Source organism: Mesoplodon densirostris, chromosome 2 (genome assembly GCF_025265405.1).
Source record: "Mesoplodon densirostris isolate mMesDen1 chromosome 2, mMesDen1 primary haplotype, whole genome shotgun sequence".
Classification (NCBI taxonomy): Eukaryota; Metazoa; Chordata; class Mammalia; order Artiodactyla; family Ziphiidae; genus Mesoplodon; species Mesoplodon densirostris.
The window spans coordinates 184,292,637-184,317,252 of NC_082662.1; the positions used below are offsets into that span (position 1 = coordinate 184,292,637).

The window sequence follows — 24,616 nt, forward strand, 5'->3', positions numbered from 1 at the left end:
TACAAGAGACCCTCTTCAGACCTAGGGACACATACAGACTGAAAGTGAGGGGATGGAAAAAGATATTCCATGCAAATGGAAATCAAAAGAAAGCTGGAGTAGCAATTCTCATATCAGACAAAATAGACTTTAAAATAAAGACTATTATAAAAGACAAAGAAGGACACTACATAATGATCAAGGGATCAATCCAAGAAGATAAAACAATTATAAATATATATGCACCCAACACAGGAGCACCTCAAAACACAGGGCAACTGCTAACAGCTATAAAAGAGGAAATCGACAGTAGCACAATAGTGGGGGACGTTAACACCTCACCTACACCAGTGTACAGATCATCCAAACAGAAAATTAATAAAGAAACACAAGCGTCAAATGACACAACAGACCAGATAGACTTAATTGATATTTATAGGACATTCCATCCAAAAACAGCAGATTACACTTTCTTCTCAAGTATGCACGGAACACTCTCCAGGATAGATCACATCTTGGGTCACACACCAAGCCTCGGTAAATTTAAGAAAACTGAAATCATATCAAGCATCTTTTCCAACAACAACGTTATGAGATTAGAAATAAAATACAGGGGAAAAGAATGTAAAAAACACAAACACATGGAGGCTAAACAATATGTTACTAAATAACCAAGAGATCAAAGAAATCAAAGAGGAAATCAAAAAATACCTAGAGACAAATGACAATGAAAACACGATGATCCAAAACCTATGGGATGCAGCAAAAGCAGTTCTAAAACAGAAGTTTATAGCAATACAAGCCTACCTCAAGAAACAAGAAAAATTTCAAATAAACAATCTAAACTTACAACTAAAAGAACTAGAGAAAGAAGAACAAACAAATCCCAAAGTTAGCAGAAGGAAAGAAATCATAAAGATGAGAGCAGAAATAAATGAAATAGAAACAAAGAAAACAATAGCAAAGGTCAATACAACTAAAAGCTGGATCTTTGAGAAGATAAACAAAATTGATAAACCATTCACCAGACTCATCAAGAAAAAGAGGGAGAGGACTCAAATCAATAAAATTGGAAATGAAAAAGGAGAAGTTACAACCGACACTGCAGATATACAAAGCATCCTAAGAGAATATTACAAGCAATCAAGCAATTCTATGCCAATAAAATGGACAACCTGGAAGAAATGGACAAATTCTTAGAAAGGTATAACCTTCCAAGACTGAACCAGGAAGAAACAGAAAATATGAACAGACCAATCACAAGGAATGAAATTGAAACTGTGATTGAAAATCTTCCAACAAACAAAAGTCCAGGACCAGATGGCTTCACAGGTGAATTCTATCAAACATTTAGAGAAGAGCTAACACCCATCCTTCTCAAACTCTTCCAAAAAATTGCAGAGGAAGGAACACGCCCAAACTCATTCTATGAGGCCACCATCACTCTGATACCAAAATCCGACAAAGATACTACAAAAAAAGAAAATTACAGACCAATATCACTGATGAATATAGATGTAAAAATCCTCAACAAAATACTAGCAAACAGAATACAACAACACATTAAAAGGATCATACACTATGATCAAGTGGGATTTATCCCAGGGATGCAAGGATTCTTCAATATACACAAAACAATCAATGTGACATACCATATTAATAAACTGAAGAATAAAAATCATATGATCATCTCAGTAGATGCAGAAAAAGCTTTCCACAAAATTCAACACCAATTTATGATAAAAACTCTCCAGAAAGTGGGCATAGAGGGAAACTACCTCAACATAATAAAGGCCATATATGACAAACTCACAGCAAACATCATTCTCAATGGTGAAAAACTGAAAGCATTTCCTCTAAGATCAGGAACAAGACAAGTATGTCCACTCTCACCACTGTTATTCAACATAGTTTTGGAAGTCCTAGCCGTGGCAATAAGAGAAGAAAAAGAAATAAAATGAATACAAATTCGAAAAGAAGAAGTAAAACTGTCACTGTTTGCAGATGACATGACACTATACATAGAGAATCCTAAAGATGCCACCAGAAAACTACCAGAGTTAATCAATGAATTTGGCAAAGTTGCAGGATACAAAATTAATGCACAGAAATCTCTTGCATTCCTATACACTAAAGATTAAAAATCTGAAAGAGAATTTAAGGAAACACTTTTGCAACACTTACCATTGCAACAAAATGAATAAAATACCTAGGAATAAACCTACCTAAGGAGACAAAAGACCTGTATGCAGAAAACTACAAGACACTGATGAAAGAAATTAAAGATGATAGCAACAGATGGAGAGATATACCATGTTCTTGGATGGAAGAATCAATATTGTGAAAATGACTATACTACCCAAAGCAATGCACAGATTCAATGCAATCCCTATCAAATTACCAATGGCATTTTTTACAGAACTAGAACAAAAAATCTTAAAATTTGTATGGAGACACACAAGACCCCGAATAGCCAAAGCCGTCTTGATGGAAAAACACAGAGCTGGAGGAATCAGACTCCCTGACTTCAGACTATATTACAAAGGTACAGTAATCAAGACAGTGTTACTGGCACAAAAAAAGAAATACAGATCAATGGAACAGGATAGAAAGCCCAGAGAGAAACCCACACACCTGTGGTCAACTAATCTATGACAAAGGAGGCAAGGATATACAATGGAGAAAAGACAGCCTCTTCAATAAGTGGTGCTGGGAAAACTGGACAGCTACATGTAAAAGAATGAAATTAGAACACTCCCTAACACCATACACAAAAATAAACTCAAAATGGATTAGAGATCTAAATGTAAGACTGGACACTATAAAAGTCTTAGAGGAAAACATAGGCAGAACACTCTTTGACATAAATCATAGCAAGATCTTTTTTGATCCACCTCCTAGAGTAATGGGAATAGAAACAAAAATAAACAAATGGGACCTAATGAAACTTAAAATCTTTTTGCAAAGCAAAGGAAACTACAAACAAGACCAAAAGACAACCCTCAGAATGGGGGAAAATATTTGCAAACCAATCAATGGACAACGGATCAATCTCCAAAATATATAAACAGCTCATGCAGCTCAATATTAAAAAAACAAACAACCCAATCAAAAAATCGGCAGAAGACCTAAATAGACATTTCTCCAAAGAAGACATACAGATGGCCACGAAGCACATGAAAAGCTGCTCCACATCACTGATTATTAGAGAAATGCAAATCAAAACTACAATGAGGTATCACTTTACTCCAATTAGAAGGGGCATCATCAGAAAATCTACAAACAACAAATGCTGGAGAGGGTGTGGAGAAAAGGGAACCCTCTTGTCCTGCTGGTGGGAATGTAAATTGATACAGCCACTATGGAGAACAGTATGGAGGTTCCTTAAAAAACTAAAAATAGAACTACCATACAACCCAGCAATCCCACTACTGAGCATATACCCAGAGAAAACCATAATTCAAAAAGAGTCATGTACCACAATGTTCACTGCAGCTCTATTTACAATAGCCAGGTCATGGGAGCAACCTAAGTATCCTTCAGCAGATGAATAGATAAAGAAGATGTGGCACATATATACAATGAAATATTACTCAGCCATAAAAAGAAACGAAATTGAGTTATTTGTAGCGAGGTGGATGGACCTAGAGTCTGTCATACAGAGTGAAGTAAGTCAGAAAGAGAAAAACAAATATCGTATATTAACGCATATATGTGGAGACTAGAAAAATGGTACAGATGAACTGGTTTTTAGGGCAGAAATAGAGACACAGATGTAGAGAACAAACGTATGGACACCAAGTGCGGAAAGTGGCGGGGGGGTGGTGGTGGCGCTGTGATGAACTGGGAGATTGGGACTCACATGTATACACTGATGTGTATAAAATGGATAACTAATAACAACCTGCTATATAAAAAATTAATTAAATTAAATTTAAAAATAAAATAAAATAAAATATCTAGCAACTAGTATAACATTACATAGACCAATTATAATGGATACTCAACTAGCAGACACCAGCTATAAACAACTGATTAAGCTTTCCCAGTGTGTATTATCAGAATACCAACCTGAAAATAGCAGTAAATACAAAGAGCCCCTCCCTGCAAAGAGTTACATTTTTTTAAATAGGAAGAGAGACAACAGATAAAACATTAAACTAATTATTAAGAAAATTTCAACTACAAGAGTATAAAGAAGATAGAGAAAATGTCATCTGAGGAGGTGACATTTGAGTTGAGATGTGAATTAATAAGATGTAATAAGTTGAAATGTGCCCCCCCCCAAATATGTCCATGTCCTAATCCCCAGAACTTGTAAATGCTGACTGTGTTTAGAAAGGGGAGCATTATAGATGTGATTAAGTGAGCACCTTGAGATAAGGGGGTTATCCTGGACTATCCAGATGGGTACTAAATCTAATGACATGTCTTTATAAGAGAAAGGCAGATGGAGATTTAAGACAGAAAGAAGACAAAGACAGAGGAGTAAGCGATGTGAAGACAGAGGCAGAGATTGGAGTGATGCAGCCACAAGTCAAGGAGTGCTAATAGTCACCAGAAGTTGGAAGAGGCAGAGAATGGATTCTCCCTGTCCTAGTCAGCCCAGGCTGCCATAACAAAATATCACAGATGTGGTGGCTTAAATGACTGACATTTATTTCTCAGAGTTCTGAAGTCTGGGAAATCCAAGATCAAGGTGTTGGTTGATTCAGTTCCCCAATGAGGGCCTGCTTCTTGGATTGCAGATGGCCACATTTTCTGTTGTTTTAATTCACAGTTCACAGTAATTTGTTATAGCAACCCTGGGAATTTCATACAGAAAGCAACTATGGAGAATCTGATAGAAGTATATTCTAATCAGAATGAACAGCAAGTGAAAACTTCCAAGATCATCTATAGAGAATGCACCACTTATCAAAGGTCACGAAAGAAGATTTTGGGGAAATACACCATGTTCATAAAGATGCCATTTTTCTCCAAGGTAATCTATAAATCCAATGCTATTCCAGTCAGTATCCCAAAAGATTTCTCATGTAAATTTACAAACTGATTTTAAAATGCATATGGAAGATCACAGCCAAAACAATTCTGAAAAATAAAAGAACAACAGGTATAATATTTACTTAACATATATTGTCTTATAAAGTCAGAGTAATTAAGAGAATGTGATATTGCTATAAGGATAAACAGATCAAAAGAGCTTAATTTCAAAACCTAAAAATAGACCTCTATTTATGAATACATATAAACAATAACAAAATATGTGTATACATATATATTATATACACACACATATATATACGTATATTTGAAAAGTCTACAAAGGTGGCATTTTAGATCAGGGGAACAAACAAAATTTATTTAAATAATGCAGGTGTGCATTATTATACTATTATAAATACATACATATTATATATAAATATAAATAATATTATATTATATATAATTTGTATTATATTTATATTATATATAAATATATATATTATATTATATAATTTATATTATATTTATATATTATGTTATAGTATATGTTATATATAATTTATATTATATATAAAAGGAAATTCCAGGTAGATTTAAAAACTAAATATAAAAAAATCAAACTTCACAAATTTAAAAAAACAATACTGAGAAATACCTTTATGACCTCAGAGTTAAAAATGTCTTAAATAAGACCCCAAAATCCAGAACTGTAAAGAAAAGTATTTCATAAATTCAATTACTTAAAATATTGAAAGACAATATTATAATAGTGAAATGAAAAGGCTCAGAGTTTACTTCACTTGGCATTTATATAACTGACAAAGACTGAGTGTCCAGAATATATAAAGAACATCTACAAAACCAGTAAGAAAAAGACAATTTTACGATTTGCTTTTCCACATTCAACATTCCACAGCCATACAACGGAGGTCTGCAGATGCTGCATGATACACAAACACCCTTGACACCTTAGTTGGGAGAATGGTCCCTCCTGGGGGAGGAGGTGGAATGGGGATCAGAGGGACCCACAGGACAATAATCATGTGTGCACTGTTTTCCTTCTTGACCTTTCTATTTCTATTTACATGGATGTTCATGCTGTTACGTTTCTATACCTGAATTACTCCATAATAAATAAAAACCCAACATAGTTAAAAACAGTAATAAACTGATCAAGCATAGGGGAAAACAAAAGGACCTCACAGAATTGATTCATTACCTTCCGTGTAACCATGAACAGAGGTAAAATACTCATTAGCTTTTTGCAATTCTTCTTCCTGGATCACATATTAAAGAGTTAAAGTCTCCTATTCTGTATTTATATTAAAAAACTATATTTACCAATTTCACATTATTATGTTTAAACAATAATTCTTACAGTAGTCCTAAATTCTTCTGCTACTGCCTATAGCTCTTTTGAGTCAAAAAAAAAAAATGAAAGGATTTAAAGATAATAGGTAACTCAGCAGAGGAAAAAGCACAGAGTCTTGGATGCAAAAGGCCTAGATACGACATTCAGCCGTGCCTGTTACCCACTGACGGGGCCTGCAATTTACACAACATCTGCGAACCTCCCTCCTCCATTCCTGATGTGTCAAACGGGAACACTAATTCTTCTTAGATGGAGTTGTACATATAGGAGGTGCCTGGCAAAAAGAGGATTCAAACATTTTTTTAAGCCAGACATGGCCTTTTGGGGTAGGAGATTTGTTTTTCTCTTTGGATTCCTTGGTTAATCAATGTAATCCTCCTTTCCTTCCTTTGTAAACAGTGGTCCAGGGAAGGTTCACAGCAGGAATCATCCTTCCCAGGTACAAGCAGGAAGGGGTGCTCTACCTAAACAGAATTTTAAAATGATAATGAAGGGCTTCCCTGGTGGCGCAGTGGTTGAGAGTCCGCCTGCCGATGCAGGGGACATGGGTTCGTGCCCCAGTCCGGGAAGATCTTACATGCCGCGGAGTGGCTGGGCCCCTGAGCCATGGCCGCTGAGCCTGCACGTCCGGAGCCTGTGCTGCGCAACGGGAGAGGCCACAACAGTGAGAGGCCTGCGTACCGCCAAAAAAAAAAATAATAAAATAAATAAAATAAAATGATAATGAAGCACACGAAAAGCCTGCCTGCTGTTGACTGCTACCCTGTGCTGGCGATTTAAATAATGTCAATACTAAAATACTCCTCTTCTGCTATGGTAGACCACTCCCACTGTCCTCCCCCTTGGTAGGCCGCTGCTCTTTTATGCCTTCCTCTCTTTGTAGTACACACCAGTTTAAATTCTGACAGTGGTCTGCCTGTTCTGTCTCTAACTCTGAAGCAGCTGAATGTGGCTGAAGAAAAACGCACAACCAAGCTAACAATTCCAGTTTTGCATTCGTGACCTCAAATCCCAAATGGGCACTAAACATTGGTGAGTATTTTACTACACTTTCTTGGAATATTTGTTTTCTCACTATCCAAAATCACCACATCACACCTTTTTCTTCCTTCTCAAATCTACAACGCCCCGCCCCTGCCATTCCGCTCATTATCAGCTGATGACTGACTCTTACTTCAATGAGCAAGTGGAAGGACTGAGATGAGAATTCCCTAAGCTTCCCACCATCAAACATGCCACTTGTACTTGTGAAATCTACCTTCCTGCCTCCTCTTCCAATAGGTGAGGTGTTCCTGCTCCTATATGCTTCTCCACTGGTGCTTTGGATCACGTCCCCTATCACCATTCCAAGGACTTGGGGCACATGAAAACCTCCTCTCTCTCAAGTGATAATTTTAAGTAATGAAAGGATGGTCATGGAGGGATGGATGGGTGAATCCATGAATGGGGAGAGAGAAAAAGAGAGAGAGAATTATGTTCCCATGATCACACCTCCTCAGAGCCACAACCCCACCTTGTTTTAGTACCTTTCCCAGTAATAGTTTTCTAAATTGATGTCTAACATCATTCTCTCCACTTCCTCACTTCTTAGCCTCTCATCCATTTGATCTCACTGGACTTGGTCACCACCATTCTGCAGAAACTATAGTAAGCAAGATCGCCAAAAACCTCCATCATATCCAAACCCACGTCGTTTCCCCACCCTTATCTCAAACTCCCCACAGCGCACAGTGACTCACTGCTCCCCTCTCCTTGAGACGTCTCCTCCTCTTGCGGCAGCACGTTGTCTGGTGTCCTTCCTGCCTAACCAACTACTGGTTCTGGGCTCGTTCGCATCTTCAGATCCTACCTGTCCACTTCCTTCTCACAAATCTCTATCTCCAGCTCCAGCCTCCCCCTTGAACTCTGTCTAAAAGGCATTTATTTCCATTTTAACATGTCCAGAACGGAACTCTTGATTTTCCCCCATATATGTTCATCTACCATGTTCACCTTATTAGCAAATGACACTACAGCCCACCTAGTTACTCAAGCCAGAAACCTAACGGTTACTTTTTATTCTTTTCTTCTCACACCCCAAATTACCTCGTATCATATCAATAACTCTGAAATATATCCTAACTCTAACCATTTCATTCTGTGAAATAAAATTCATATTTTATGGCAAGACTAGAAAAATTTAAACATAAAAGATCTTCTCTGTCCCTTGGCCTCCTCTCTCCCCCCGCTGTGTGCTGTGTATCTGCATTATGCATCGACCACACCTCCACCGTCGGCAGGGATACCTGGTCAACCGTAAAGAGTAACATTCTCCTGGCATCAACAAGACAACTTCTTAAGAGGTAACATTCCTTCTTGATCTTGTAAGGGGTCATGTGAGCCACCAGGACGACGCTTAGATCTGGATTACGTAAAATGTCAATAATATGTTATCTGATGTACAGCTCTCAGTCTCAAAAACAAACAAACAACCTCAAATAACTGCGACTTGACTTCTAACCCACGGTTCTCAGAGCTTTCTGAGATGCTCTTCCTGGGCTATAATCCTCAAATTTGGCTTGAATAAAATGTTCCATTTCTTTCTTAGCTCGACTGATTAATTTTTCGATGACAATTCCACTCTTTACCATCTAAGCCACCTTCACCTGGGCTACTCAACTCTCCTTCTGCTTGCCCACACATCATTGTTGCACCAAAAATTCTATGTTCCATAAAAAAAAAGCATAGACTTTTAAAGTGCGTATCAGATCACGTTGCTCCCCTGGTGAAAACTCTCCAAGGACTTTCCATTACACCTAAAATAAAATCCAAAACCCTCACTGTGGCCTAGAAGCGCCCACACCGTCTCGTTAGTCTCTACCTATGCGATCTTATCTTGTGAGGCCCTCCCCATGGCTCAACACACTTCAGCACCTTCTTTTTCTGGATGCGATCAAGACCCTTCTCCTTAGAATAAGTTCACATCCCCGTTTGCCTGGGTGGTCCAGGTTTGCATCTGTTATCCTGATGTCCTGCCCACTTTTGTATTTGTCCCAGACTTATCTTTTACTTTAATACCAAGGCTTATTAACTGTTACATTAAAATAAGCCAGGATGAATTTGGTAGATCCTCATTTTGTACTTCTAGTTACTACCCTGGTCTTACCTAATTGTATGTGAGACACGTGCAGTGAACTCAGCCCTCACTTTAACTGGTTAAATCTGAAAGGCGACCTCAGTGAGGATCCTGTTTCCCAGACCCTTTCCAATGGAAAAGGACCAAACAAGCTTCCTAAAACAAAGTGCACTGGGACAAGAGGCTAGGGAGAGCCAGCTCTTCCAGTTTTTGGTGGCGTGGGAGATGTAGTAAATGTCTCTGCCTCTGGTGTCTGAACACCAGAAAGAGACAAATCTCCACCCCAAAAGGCTAATTCTGGTACTAGCCAATGGGGCATGACCTTGGGTAATATCCTGTGGACGACTGGACTTGCTTGTCTGGGTGTTGGAGTCTCAATTAGCAGTGTTTGGGGGTTCCCATTTTGTGGGAAGCGAGTAAGAGAGGTCTGATTCTGAGCACAGATTATGGCTGATGACCTGAAAAACCGCTGTGCAGACGGGCAGCAGCTGCAGTGAAAGGGCACTTGCTCTGGTCGGCCCAGATTGCCTGGATTTTGGAAGGGACACCCAGAGCAGCAATGTCTGCAACAGCAGCTCAGAACGATGCCATTCAGCATGCTCTCCCAACTTTAGGAGACAGAAACTTGGGACAACTTCATTGGACTAAGCAACCCTGGGGACACGTAGGGATATCTGGAGATGAGGGAAAAAAAGATGGGCTGCCACAGATTGTGAAGTAGAGATTCAGAGTCATCTACATCTGGTAAATAGTAGGAACATTTTTTTGAACTCTACTCTGGGTCATTTAACTCTCTTCTGGGTCTCCAAAACGCATAATAAATCTGAACAAACTCACTGCTTGCAAGACAACTCCTACAAAGCCCTTGATGCCTTGTCCATGCTGGGTAAACAGTAGCTAGTATCACCGATTACCTAAGCAGTACCCAGATAACGTAAGGCTCCTAGAAGTTTCCAAGAAGTTATAGACTGTGACTTACACACTCTTAGAGTTTATACTCTACTTCGGTTATAACGGAATACATACGAATTTCAATGACAACAAAAATCAAAATGAAAGTAAGCTCAAAGTAAGTATTCCAACAATAAATGCTGCAGGCGTTCAAAGAAAGGGCATTATTTTGAGCTGGGTAATATCTTTTTATATAAAAATGACTGAGTCCATGATGGCAACAGGCTATACAAATCTCGGTCAACAAAGAGGAATACTAACAACACATCCCAAAGAGAAGGTTGTAAGTACTGAGAACAAGTTGAATATTTTCATTTATTTTCTTTTCCTCAAAAAATAAATCATTTACTGTTGGAAGGTCAATTAAGGTACATACTGAAAAACGGTAGGAACTCAGAAAAAGAATAACATGGCCACCCATGCAGCGCCCACAATGCGATATGTACCTCAGTAAACTTCTTTGGCACTCAACCACACAGGGCTGGAAACTATACTACCAATGTCTCAGAGTAGTAAAACCCAGGGATGCTAATTTATACAAACCAGGCCTACAGAGATTAATTGCCAATGGATCCTTTACACAGAGGAATGCAACTGTCATTTGGTCTAAATAGTGCACTTTTGGACACATGCTTCATGGAAACAAAATTTTCAGATGAGCTTGGTGAGGATGGACTCAGAATGGCGACAGGGCAGTTAATTTTATGACTGCATTATTCTATGACATTAGATCTAACGGACTTACGGGTCCATCCTCTTAATAAGGAAAGAGTCACCAAATGGCCCCATACTTCATGGTGAACACCTAGAACGTGGTCTGGCTCCCAGGAGGCATTTAGTAAATATTTGCTGAATGAATGAATGAATGAAAGTTCCCCTGTGCTTGGATAATTATTGCCAAACTTTGTCTTTCTGGTTTTCTACAATTTTTCCTGAAATGTTCTAAACCGCATTATTCCAATCAACACATTTTTTGAATGATATATTAATACCTTCAATCCTTTATAGTCAAGATTCACTAGCTGGAAAGTCGGTTGTTCTATTAAAACAGGGTTTTTCAACCTCAGCGCTATTGACATCTTTACCCAGCTAATTCTTTGTTTTAAAGGGCTGTCCTGTGCACTGCAGATAGTTTAGCAGCATTGCTGACCTCTACCCACTATGCCAGGAGTGCAGGCACGCACACGCGCACACATGCACACACACACACACACTGTCTCTCCTGTGTTTCCCATTAATATTTACTTCTGCGATGCATGATGATGCATTGTTTCATGGTTTTGAGGTAGTTCATCACAACAGGACTAAGGAAAAGAGGATTGGCTTGGGGTGCAGTGAGGCAGGGTGGAAGGAGTTTGAGAGGATAGAAGAGTTGCTAGGAACAGCTAAGTCAATCAGAAATGTCCCCAGGCATTGTCAAATATCCCCTGGGGACAAAATCAACCAGTTCTTTAAAGTGACATCTCTGTTCTTATCTATTAAGTACTAATTTCAGAATTTAACAGTTAGAGACTACGTCACGGAGTCCTTAGTCTTCACTGCTGTCTCTCCTAAACGTCACCCTTCCCCCGCCAGGTACTGCCCAGGCCACCAGACCATTACATAGATACACCACCTGCAGCAGTGATTTCAAGGGAGAGGGGAAAGAAAATAATCCGGGAGGAAATTAGGTCCCTCACTTCCACCTACCGCATCCAAATATAGTAGCCCTCCATATCCGAGGGTTCCATAGGCACAGATTCAACCAATCATGGACGGAAAATATCCAGGGGGAAAAAAAAATCCCAGAAAGTTCCAAAAAGTAAACCTTGAATTTGCCAGGGTCAGCAACTATTTACATAACGTTTACATTGTATTAGGCATTATAAGTAATCTAGAGATGATTTAAAGTATATAGGAGGGTGTGCACAGGTTATATGCAAATACTGCACCATTTTATATAGAGACCTTGAGCATCTTCGAATTTTGGTATGGGGGTGGGGGGAGATACGTGGAACCAGTCGCCCCCCTACCATGCAGATGTGAGGGACCACTGTAATGCCAAGGGTCCTCGGAGATACAGTGAACGTGGGTCCTATTTTATCAGTTGAGTCTTATCAACACACTTTGTCAGGTTTCACGCAGCAGAAAAGGAAACAGGAATCAAGTCCCCCCAAAAAGATGAAGAAGTTTGACTACAATGACCATCCTCCCAACAAAGACTGATGTGATTTTATCAGGTTTTCTTTAAAATCCAAACGCTTCTGGCTTACTTATTCTAATACAAAGTTACTGGAAAGAAGGAAGAACATTAAAGAATTTTGAAAAGTCAGAATTCTTGACTCATTGATCCTAAAAACAAATTTATGAAACAAATATAAGCAACATATTATGACTTTTTATAATTTAAAAAGCCTACTAACTTATATAATCATATTTTATGAATATAAACTAATATAGCACATCAAATACATAAGAAGGCAGAAATTAATACATATGCCAAATACCATCTGAGGTAAAGATTATTTTATAATTGAGAGAACAGGAACCCAGACTAAACCAAAGTTATAAATAAGAGAATCAGGATGATGCAAACCTTGTGTTTTATCCCCAACCCTACAGCACCTCCCTTGTGAGTGTAGGGGAGCAAAACCTGCCACCTCAAAATGTCTCTCTGGCATGCGGATTATTTTGAACTGAAAACAATCAAGGCCCAAAAGACTCAGGAAGAAACCCTGACCTTCCCCATAACTGCCTAAAAAACATTTAGATAGAGGGCCTATTCCAGGAAGAGAGCTATCCCCCGCATCCCCGTATACAGTAGGAACTATTATAGTAGGAGCTATAGTAGGAACTAGGTATGTAGACAGGGAGGAAACTAGCAAATTCCTCTCTGTGTCCCATGTCTCTTCCTGGCCCAGCAAACATTTATTCATCAAACATTTGTTTTTCCATCTCCATGTGCATTGCCTTCCTCCCCTTTAAGTCCCAAACCACAACCCTCAACATCCTCTTTTGTCTTTAGCTGAAGATGGTATTTAAAGGTGAAGGTTTCAGCCATTTGAGGAGTTATTCATGGGTCTCTCCCATTGTACATATGTTATTAAAATTTTGTTTGATTTTCTCCTGTTAATGTGTCTCATGTCACTTTAATTCTTAGACCAGCCAGAAGAACCTAGAAGGGTAGAGAAAAATTTCTTCCTGCCCGACATGAATATATCTCATTATTCTTTCTCTGATTTCATAAAAACCTTAATAACTATCGTAACTTCTATGTATGCCTGAATTGTTGATACAGCAAATATCACTTTATCTAAAATATTTTAAAATACTATACAAATTTAAACATAAACATTCTCAATGATTTCAATTGGTTAAATTAAACTTTGTTTGGGAATTCCCTGGCAGTCCACTGATTAAGAATCCGCACTTCCACTGCAGGGGGCAATGGTTCAATCCCTGGTCAGGGAACTAAGATCCCACAAGCTGTGTGGTGCAGCAAAAAAAAAAATTTTTAATAAAAAAATTAAACTTTAAGATTTTGATGGTCTTAAAAATATAAGATAATAATGTACAAGAGTGAAAAAAAAATTGAACACTTAGCCAGAAATTCTATTTAGTCATATGCTGGGATGATTCAGCTATATAAAGTTAGTTAAATCAAACATATAACCAAAACCTAATAAATATTCTAATAAAATAACTATATATAAGATGTTAGTATATTTGAGCCATGTTTGGTCCTATTCAGGGGAATGGAATGTTTTTCTGTATGTGTTTTTCTTGACAAAATAGGAACTTTAATCCCACAGAAACTCTGGGAGGCTGATGGTCTCCTCTCCCTGGCTATAGATCAGGTCTCAGAAAGTCATGGATATTTTTCTGTTTTAAAGACAGACATGGTATTTCAACAGCTTTTTATTATACCTTAGAACCAGATACAGCTGCCTTCAGAGACATTTTTTCCTTCATCCTGAGTCTTCTCTTAATTTGTCCTCAAATGACCAGCCAGGAAAATCAGAAAAGTTTAATGTGCCAAGAGTCACGAAAACAGCGTTCTGATAAGCACTGGGAAGCAAGGGCATGTCTAGGAACAGCTCTGATCTATTTCAGGAGCTCTCTACAAGAGGCTCCTAAGCTATAGTTTTCAGCCAATAAATTTGGTTTAACCATGAAGTGGATAACAGGATAACATCAGTCCAACCTTCAGGGCTTTTCCACTTCAAATAATTACCTACAACAAAACCGCAGGGTACTTACACTTAGCACCAGTAACCAACCTTTCTGCAGAAGCAACTCTTTCCTAAATACTTAAATAAAGAATAATAAAGGGCAACAGTCAGAAATGTAAAGACTCACAAAAATTTTGATCATTGTTCTTTGCCTAGCACCCACAGAAAAACCCTTAAGCCTAAACTGTGGTTACAAGTTAAGTATACCATTAATTTTAAGCAGAAGAAACTATTAGCATATGATCAGCTATCAATCACCCCAAGACTAAGTCTCTCCTGGCTGGAGTTGTCTTGTTTTGTTTTTGACTTATTTTTTTAAGTAAATGCTTAGGACCACATATTATTTTTCACAAAGAGAAAAGTACAAAAACTGTACTGACCTATGTGATTTATCATGGTTAACAAACCAATTTTAAAAAAGAAAAAAAATTGCAACAAAACATATTGCTGATTTTGGTATTAGGGTGATGGTGGCCTCATAGAATGAGTTCAGAAGTGTTCCTCCCTCTGCAATTTTTTGGAATAGTTTCAGAAGGATAGGTGTTAACTCTTCTCTAAATGTTTGGTAGAATTCACCTGTAAAGCCATCTGGTCCTGTACTTTTGTTTGTTGGGAGTTTTTAAATTACTGATTCAATTTCGGTAGCTAATTGGTCTGTTTGCATTTTCCATTTTTTCCTGGTTCAGTCCTAGGAACCTGTACCTTTCTAAGACTTTGTCCATTTCTTGAGGTTGTCCATTTTATTGGTGCATAGTTGCTCATAGTAGTCTCTTATGATGCTTTATATCCTGTAACTTCTCCTTTTTCATTTCTGATTTTACTGATTTGGGCCCTCTCTCTTTTTTTCTTGATGAGTCTGGCTAAAGATTTATCAATTTTGTTTATCTTTTCAAAGAACCAGCTTTTAGTTTCATGGATCTTTTCAACTGTTTTTTTAGATACCACTGTTTGCAGACAACATGGTACTATACACAGAAAATCCTAAGGAAGCTACCAGAAAACTACTAGAGCTCATCAACAAATTCAGTAAGGTTGCAGGATACAAAATTAATACACAGAAATCTGTCACATTTCCATACACTAACAATGAAACAGCAGAAAGAGAAATTAAGGAAACAATCCCATTTACCAGTGCATCAAAAAGAATAAAATACCTAGGAATAAACCTACCTAAGGAGACAAAAGGCCTGTACTCCAACAAACTATAAGATGCTGATGAAAGAAATTGAAGACCACACAAACAGATGGAAAGATATACTGTGTTCTTGGATTGGAAGAATCAATACTGTTAAAATGACCATTCTACACAAGGCAATCTACAGATTCAATCTCTATCAAATTACCAATGGCATTTTTCACAGAACTAGAACAAATTTTTTTTTAAATTTCTACAGAAACACAAAAGACCCCGAATAGCCAAAGCAATCTTGAGAAAGAAAAACAGAGCTGGAGGGATCAGGCTCCCTGACTTCAGACTATACTACAAAGCTACAGTAATCAAGACAATATGGAACTGGCACAAAAACAGACATATAGGTCAATGGAACAGGATAGAAAGCCCAGAAATAAGCCCACGCACTTACGGTCAATTAATCTATGACAAAGGAGGCAAGAACATACAATGGAGAAAAGACAGTCTCTTCAATAAGTGGTGCTGGGAAAACTAGACAGCTACAAGTAAAAGAATGAAATTAGAACATTCTCTAACACATATACAAAAGTAAACTCAAAATAGATTAAAGACCTAAATGTAAGACCAGATTACCATAAAACTCCTCAAGAAAAACATAGGCAGAACACTTTGACATAAATCGCAGCAATGTTTTTTGGATCTGTCTCCTTGAGTAATGGAAATAAAAACAAAAATAAACAAATGGGGCCTAATTAAACTTAAAGTTTTTGCACAGCAAAGGAAACCACAAACAAAATGAAAAGACAACCTAAAGAATGGGAGAAACTATTTGCAAACAATTCAACGGACAAGGGATTAATTTCCCAAATATACAAACTGCTCATACAGCTCAATATCCAAGAAACAAACAACCCAATCAAAAAATGGGCAGAAGATCTAAATAGACATTTCTCCAAAGAAGACAGACTGATGGCCAACAGGCACATGAAAAAAATGCTCAGCATTGCTAACTACTAGAGAAATGCAAATCAAAACTACAGTGAGGTATGATCTCACACAGGTCAGAACAGCCAGCATCAAAATGTCTACAAATAATAAATGCCAGAGAGGGACTTCCCTAGTAGTCCAGTGGTTAAGACCCCATGCTTCCACTGCAGGGGGCATGGGTTTTATCCCTGGTCAGGGAACTAAAATCCTTCATGCCACACAGTGCAGCCAAAAAAAAGGAAAAAAAGGAAGAAAAAAAAAAGCTAGAGACAGTGTGGAGAAAAAGGAACCTTCCTACACTGTTGGTGGGAATGTAAATTGGTACAGCCACTACAGAGAACAGTAAGGACATTCCTTAAAAAACTAAAAATAGAGCTACCATATGATCCAGCAATCCCACTCCTGCGCATATATCTGGAGAAAACTATAACTCAAAAAGACACATGCACCCCAATGTTCTTAGCAGCACTATTTACAATAGCCAAGACATGGAAGCAACCTAAATGTCCATCAACAGATAAATGGATAAAGATGTGGTATTTACATATATATATATATATATATATATACACACACACACACACACACACACACACACACACACACACATACACAATGGAACACTACTCAGCCATTAAAAAGAATGAAATAATACAATCTGCAGCAACATGGATGGACCTAGAGATTATCATACTAAGTGAAGTAAGCCAGACAATGAAAGACAAGTATCATATGGTATCGCTTATGTATGGAATCTAAAAAAATGATACAAATGAACTTATTTATAAAAGAGAAACAGATTCACAGACACAGAAAACAAACTTGTGGTTACCAAAAGGGAAAGGGGTGGGGGGAGGGATAAATTAGGAGTTTGGGGTTAACATATAAACACTACTATATGCAAAACAGATAACCAACAAGGTCCTACTGTATAGCACAGGGAACTCTATTCAATATCTTGTAATAACCTATAAGGGAAACTAATCTGAAAAAGAACATATATACACACACACACACGTATAACTGAATCACTGTGCTGTACACCTGAAACTAACACAACATTGTAAATCAACTATACCTCAATAAAAAAACAAAAAGAAACAAAAAAAATTGATGAAAAAAATCAGGTAAGATTTTAAAAGCTGCCCTGGGTAAAAAGGGTAATTAGTCTGGGTAACTCCAATTTTGTTAATTCTTTTAGTAATTGTCAGATTATGGACACATGATTATTCCACTTAATTTGCCAAGCGATTTTCCCAGTGTGCATCTACAATGTTTGAGTTTTCTATAATTTCTTCCTTTATAAAACAGAGATGATATTGTTCCTTCCTTATTCTCTGTTTTTATTTGGGGGAGTAGGAAAAGCACTGAACCAGGATTTAGGGAAGTCATTCTAGTACTGGAGTGTCACTTACTAATATGTGACATCAGACTAACCTCAGTATCCTCATCTTTAAAACATAATGTTATTTCCCTTTTCTACTCCATATAGTTAAAAATAATATATGATCCAGCAATCCCACTCCTGAGCATATATCTGGAGAAAACTATAACTCAAAAAGATACATGCATCCCAATGTTTATATATTTATAGTTATAAATAACCATGAAATGAGATGATGCACATGAAAATAACCTCAAATTATAATATCCTATATAAAACTAAGATGCTATTAGCAGGACTTTACAGTGAAAGCCAAAGACACTATTTGGGCCTATGAATAGTCACAGCTCCATCATTTATAGATCTTAGATGACCCTCAATTTTTAAGGACTCCAAGTATTCATGTTTCCCTAACCCCATTAGCATATATCAGTCAAAAATCACTGACATTATGTTCCAGAAGCCTAATTCTTATTCCACGAAAACCTGACAGGCCTAAAAAGGATAAAAATCTGGCCTACGTTAATGCCTACACTCAATTATATAACAGTGCACATACCAAAGATGTCCAAAATGTATTTCAGAACAGCAAAACTGGTTCTCAAGTAGCAAAATTAACACAGGCCTTGTCAATTTCCTCTTCTCTAATTGTTAACTGGACACACTCTCGGACGGTCTTTTACCAATGACCTTCCTATTGACATCGACTTTGTGACAGTCTGCATCTTTTGCAAATTTTGCTATTCGGCTTTGCATTACATGTGCATTGTATGTCAGTGATTGTTAATTACCAAGACTACTATGAAGTGGGAAGAGGGTTTTGAGTGTAAAATGCATTGGTTTTCAACTCATTAGTGGATGTTTTCCTATTTTGATGGCCTTAGCATCCCTGTGCACTCAGTGTGGGGACTATAGTAATGAATACAGATAACAAGGACACCCTATTCCTACCTCAAAAGGTTGTTCTGAGAATAAAGGTGAAATTCTGCTTGGCACACAGTAAGCCTCAATAAATGTTGCTTACTGGTATTTTTAAAGACAGAAGGCAGTAAGCAGAAGCCATGAGGCAGAAACAAGTAGAGACAAAAGTAGTAACCAATTATGGAATAGGAAGACATCTACAAAGGGAAGCAAGGAGAGGAGTGCTGAGTCACAAGCATGACAGACAAGCAGAATTACCCTTGGCTCCCAGAGCTGGGCCAGATTTTGAGCACTGCAGCCTTGCTCAGAGTTTCCTGGCTCTCCCTTCAGACTGCGTGTACACAGTCACAATACACTGCTATCACCTGGGGTAACCGAGGATGCCTCAACCACAAAATAACCAAACACACCAATGGGATCTCTTTGTTAAATTTTAGTCAACCAGACTTGCTTCTGGGGGAGATACTGACAAAAGAAATATTCCTTTCACTGAATGAAAGAGCCCCTTTCTTTTCTGATTTAACTGAGGCTCTTAACTGTTCTCTTCCTTTACTTTCAACAGATCCCAAAGGATACTTTCTCCACCTTCATGGGAAACACACACACAACACACACACAGTTTCTTGGTAATATATTAAGTGTGTACAGCACTCCACAATTTACAAAGCATTTTATTTCACATCCACGAGAGGAGAGCATAAAAATAACAAACTCTGGGAATGGAATATAGGGATTTTCATTTTTAAGAGATCCCTAGATGACTAGCCAATCCTTTTATTTCACGTTTTTTCACTCACTAAATGAAAATCAACTTCCAATTTTACCTTCCTAGGAATATCTGTACGTCATCTGAAGTTGTGGGTGTTTAAACACTCTTGAATCACACACATATAAACAGTCTCTTGGTTTATTACATAAATTACTAAGAATAACATTCATGGGTTTTCTATTAATTAACTAATTCATTATTTCATTCAACAATTATATTGAGCATGCAAATTACCACGTGCCCAGCAATGTACTCAAGGCTGGATTTCACCAGCTCAACTTTCACGATCGACCTTTTACAGATCATAATTACACAGCCAGGGTACCCACGAGGAGACCTACCGACGACAACCCAAACTGAGCTTCCCATAGAAACATCAATTCTACAGTGGAACAATTACAGGCTTGGGATTCAAACCCTGGCTCTGCCGGACATGCTTGCTATTTAGTTGGGGCAGCTTCTTCAGGTCTCCAAGCATCTGTAAGATGGAGATAATAGCACCTACCTCACAAACGTGGAAGGATAAGAGAGAATGATAATAATAGAGAGTGCCTGGCCAGTGTTTGGCACATGTAATAGGTGTTCAATAAACAAAACCTACTGCATTTATTATGAAAGGGCCAGACTTTTTTCTAAGGAAGATTCTTGAAAACCCCATTCTCATGTATTATTATTATTTTTTTTTACAGCAGGTTCTTATTAGTCATCAATTTTATACACATCAGTGTATACATGTCAATCCCAATCGCCCAATTCATCACACCACCATCCCCACCGCCCCCACCGCTTTCCCCCCTTGGTGTCCATATGTTTGTTCTCTACCTCTGTGTCTCTATTTCTGCCCTGCAAACCGGTTCATCTGTACCATTTTTCTAAGCTCCACATATATGCGTTAATAAACGATATTTGTTTTTCTTTTTCTGACTTACTTCATCTCATGTATTATTAACGTTCTCATTTTTCAAATGGAGAAAAATTAAGCTCAGGGAAGTTAAATCCTTCATTCATGTATCAAGTGTGGTCAGCCCTTACTGTGTCCAGACAAGGGCTGTTCTCTGCAGACACAGGGATGCAAAGGACAGAGTCTCTGGCCTCAAGCACCACTGTCTCACAGAGGAAACGCAGGAGAAGCGAACCGCCCCAGAAGAGGGAAGCACGGGGTCGTGGCAGCACACAAGTGAGCTCGCTCAGGACGCGGGGGGCCTCGAAGAGGCTCCCCAGAGGGGGTGTCCCAGCCGAGTCATGAGGGAAGTAACGTGACAAAAGCAGATACGCACTAGCAGCCTGGCTTGAATGAAACCAAATCCTTGTCTCCAAGACCCGTGAATGCCCCACTATTCCATAGCTCCTGTGATTAGGTTCAATTAACAAGGATTTTCTTAACGCTTGCTTTATGGAAATGTCTGTACTAGATGGCAACAAAGGTGAATCATTATAGTTCGTATCTCATGATAAGACAGACATACAGATAACAAACTCAACCAATACCAAATGTAAGTTTGACCTTCAAAGTCCGGTGCTGGACTTTCTGCTTGAGCTTTCACCTAGCTCTCAGACTCTTGGTGTGGATGCTAGTGATTCCTGCCATGCCCTGGGGAAGCAGGTCAACAGCACTGCCCACCCTGTGAACTGCCCCACGCAGCAAAGCCGGGCAGATATTATTCACCACCTCATCTGTGAATTATGATATAAATTCTTCAATTTCTGCAAAGGAGCTTATCACTTGTAGGTACCACGAATTCTATATTTCACTGTGCACAGTGTTTCTGCTTACTTGAAACTGTTTACAGTGGAAATATTTAAAATATTTTATTTAAGGTATCTACATCTTTATAACTGAATTTTTTCTTTAGTTTTGAGTGCTTTCTTCAGCAGATGTGGGCACCAGAAATGTGCCTGCCTCAAAACAATTATTGGGGAGGGCTTCCCTGGTGGCGCAGTGGTTGAGAGTCCACCTGCCGATGCAGGGGACACGGGTTCGTGCCCCGGTCCAGGAAGATCCCATATGCTGCAGAGTGGCTGGGCCCGTGAGCCATGGCCGCTGAGCCTGCGCGTCTGGAGCCTGTGCTCTGCAACGGGAGAGGCCACAACAGTGAGAGGCCCGCGTACCGCAAAAAAAAAAAAAAAATTATTGGGGAAACTTCCTGTCATTCTGTGGTTTGGAGCGATATAGGAATTACCAGACCCCTAGCAGTTTTATTCAGCTCATCTGAAAAATCCATTGAACCCTGAAGTCACTGCTCACTAACAGTAGTGCTGCCCAGTCAGCACAGACTCACCTTCACACACCTTCTCAACACTGCACTCAAATAACCACTGAGTGACAAACGTGGATGGGTTCATTTATCTTCAGTCTTTCTTCTACTATATGTGGAATCTAAAAAATGAAACAAACGAATGAATAAAACAAAACAGAAACAGACTCACAGATACGGAGAACAAGCTGGGTACCAATGGGGAGAGGGAAGAGGCATGGGGCAAGACGGGTGAAGGGGATTAAGAGGTACAAACTACTAGGTATAAAAGGAGTAAGATACAAGGATGTAATGTGCACCACAGGGAATATAGCCAGTATTTCATAATAACTTTATGTGAGTATTATCTATAAAAATATTGATTCATTATGTTGTATACCTGAAACTAATGTAATAGTTGATTGTAAATCAACTATACTTCAAATTTAAAAGAAATTAAGACAAGTTATTTTCTGTGTATGGCTGTGACCACATTCCACAGCTTTTCATAGATGACTGTCCCATTTTAGTAATTTCTAAATAGCCTTTGACTTTTATTTTTATTTCCTCCTTGGCCTACAAGCTCTTCATCTCGTACACTCTCTGTATAAAACAAAACCCAGGGAAACACAGCATGTGGATCACTGGTACACCTTCTAAAATAATGTAATATCCCCCTCACCCATGACCCCTATAGCACACCCTTGTTCAAACCTGTTGCTCCAAAAAGGAAACTTTTTCAGGTTAAATTGAGGACACTGTCCACTTACTTCTCAAGAGGAACCAACTTACCTGCTATTCAAGTCTGATAGGTTTTTGCTTCCATTTGGTCCTTTCTGTTTCACATATTCCCCAAGTTCCATATTTCTTATACATCAATGGTACATTTTCCTCTTTTACAGCAGTCCTACAAAGTTTCCTCTTTTCTTTTCTTCTCTCTCTTTTTAATTTCTTCCCATTTCAGTGGATTGTGGGGAAGAACAGGAGGTAATTGCACAGGCTCAACACAAGACCTCAAAGCAGAAATCCAGAAAAATTTTTCAACTCTTTTAAGTGCTACCCAATTGATCATACTTTTAATAAGGCTTTCTTATTCGTTTTCCTCTTCCTGAACCTAGGAAAATTACCTAAACTGCTAATTGTACATATTATATATTATAATGTTATAATAAATTGAACATTACAATCCAAATAATGCAATACTGCTTATATGCGAACAGATATTCAGAGTTTAAAAGCAGTGAAAGTGTAAAGGATATTATTTTCTATCATTATGAAAGTTTTAAAACCATTAGGAAATGTTCTGTTTTCTAAAATCTACAATGCGTTAGGCCTCAGTCCGTTTATCTGACAGAAGCAAAAAAGAGGCAACCTATTACATAATGGTCCAAACTGGAAATTCCTAAAAACAAGAAACAAGCTACTTTTATATTAGATCTAATTTACTATTAAATTGTCTAAGACAAATACACACACACACACACACACACACACACACACACACATATACACATCTATATGGCTTCATTCAAATATATATGGTAAGAGACAGTGAAAGGAAAACAAATGATAATACTGTGTGACCTTTTTAATCCTGTGGGGTTTTTATTTTTTTAAACATTTTTATTAGAGGAAATGTGAGATTTTTCACACATTCATAATGTTTTAAATGAATAGCCTCTAAACCTGTAAACCTATTTACAATAGGTAAAAGTCAGATTTTTAAGAAAACCAACAAATAGATTATTTCATAAATTGCACACAGAAAAAATACCAACAGAAAGAATAGAAAACTTAAAAACACTGCAAAGTTCAATGTTAGTATGGAAAGTTTATAAGGTTACAATAGGAATTTAATTACAGATATGGAGAACATATGAACCTCTGGCACAAGTCACACTGGTAACAGATGTCAAACGCCCTGGAAGGGTTACCATGCATGCATTCATTCACTCATTCACTCATTTGTATGTCCACCCATCCATTCCCTCAGCAAATATTTACTGAGGATTCTCTATGTTCCAGGATATAATAATTTTTAAAAAGAAGAAGGAGAAGAAGAAGGAGGGGGAGGGAGAGAGAAGGCGGAGGAGAAAGAGAAATTGTCTAGTGATGAACAGTGACAAGAAACCAGGAAATTACAATCCATTGTGGTAAGTAAATTAACAGGTGCTATGACTGCACTTAAGAGGAGCACCGTATCCAGATATGTCAGTGGAGGGAAGAAAAGTGTGTAGGTGGTGTACACAAAGAAAGTTCACTTAAGCGATACCTGGAAGAGTATGAATCATACAGAAGAAAGTCGGATAAAGAGTGGAAAGAATGGAAAAAGGTCCAAGTAGAGGGAACAGCATGAGCAAATGGCTAAAGGAAAGAGGAAGCATAGCATGTGGAAGGAACTACAAAATATTCAGTAGGTAGGGGCATAGAGAGCAAGGCAGCAGTCACAGAAGACCACGTAATAAATGAAAGGCTTTCAGGGGCCAGACAGAAAGGATCTTGTAGGGCAATTTAAGCAATCTGGAACTTAAGGGTAATGACAAGCCATTAGTGGTTTTAATCAGAAAAGCAATCA

The 24,616-nt window shown here is 38.2% G+C and overlaps 1 long non-coding RNA gene across 2 annotated transcripts in view; it reads right to left on the minus strand.

The window, feature by feature from the left end:
• LOC132483379 (uncharacterized) overlaps nucleotides 1-24,616 on the minus strand; it is a 124,740-nt gene that overhangs the window by 92,808 nt on the left and 7,316 nt on the right. For both annotated transcript variants that reach the window (XR_009531065.1, XR_009531064.1), the window contains exons 4-5: nucleotides 22,834-23,054; nucleotides 22,087-22,184 (exon numbers count right to left, since the gene is read on the minus strand). This is a non-coding gene — a long non-coding RNA (uncharacterized LOC132483379). The remainder of the gene's footprint in view (nucleotides 1-22,086; nucleotides 22,185-22,833; nucleotides 23,055-24,616) is intronic.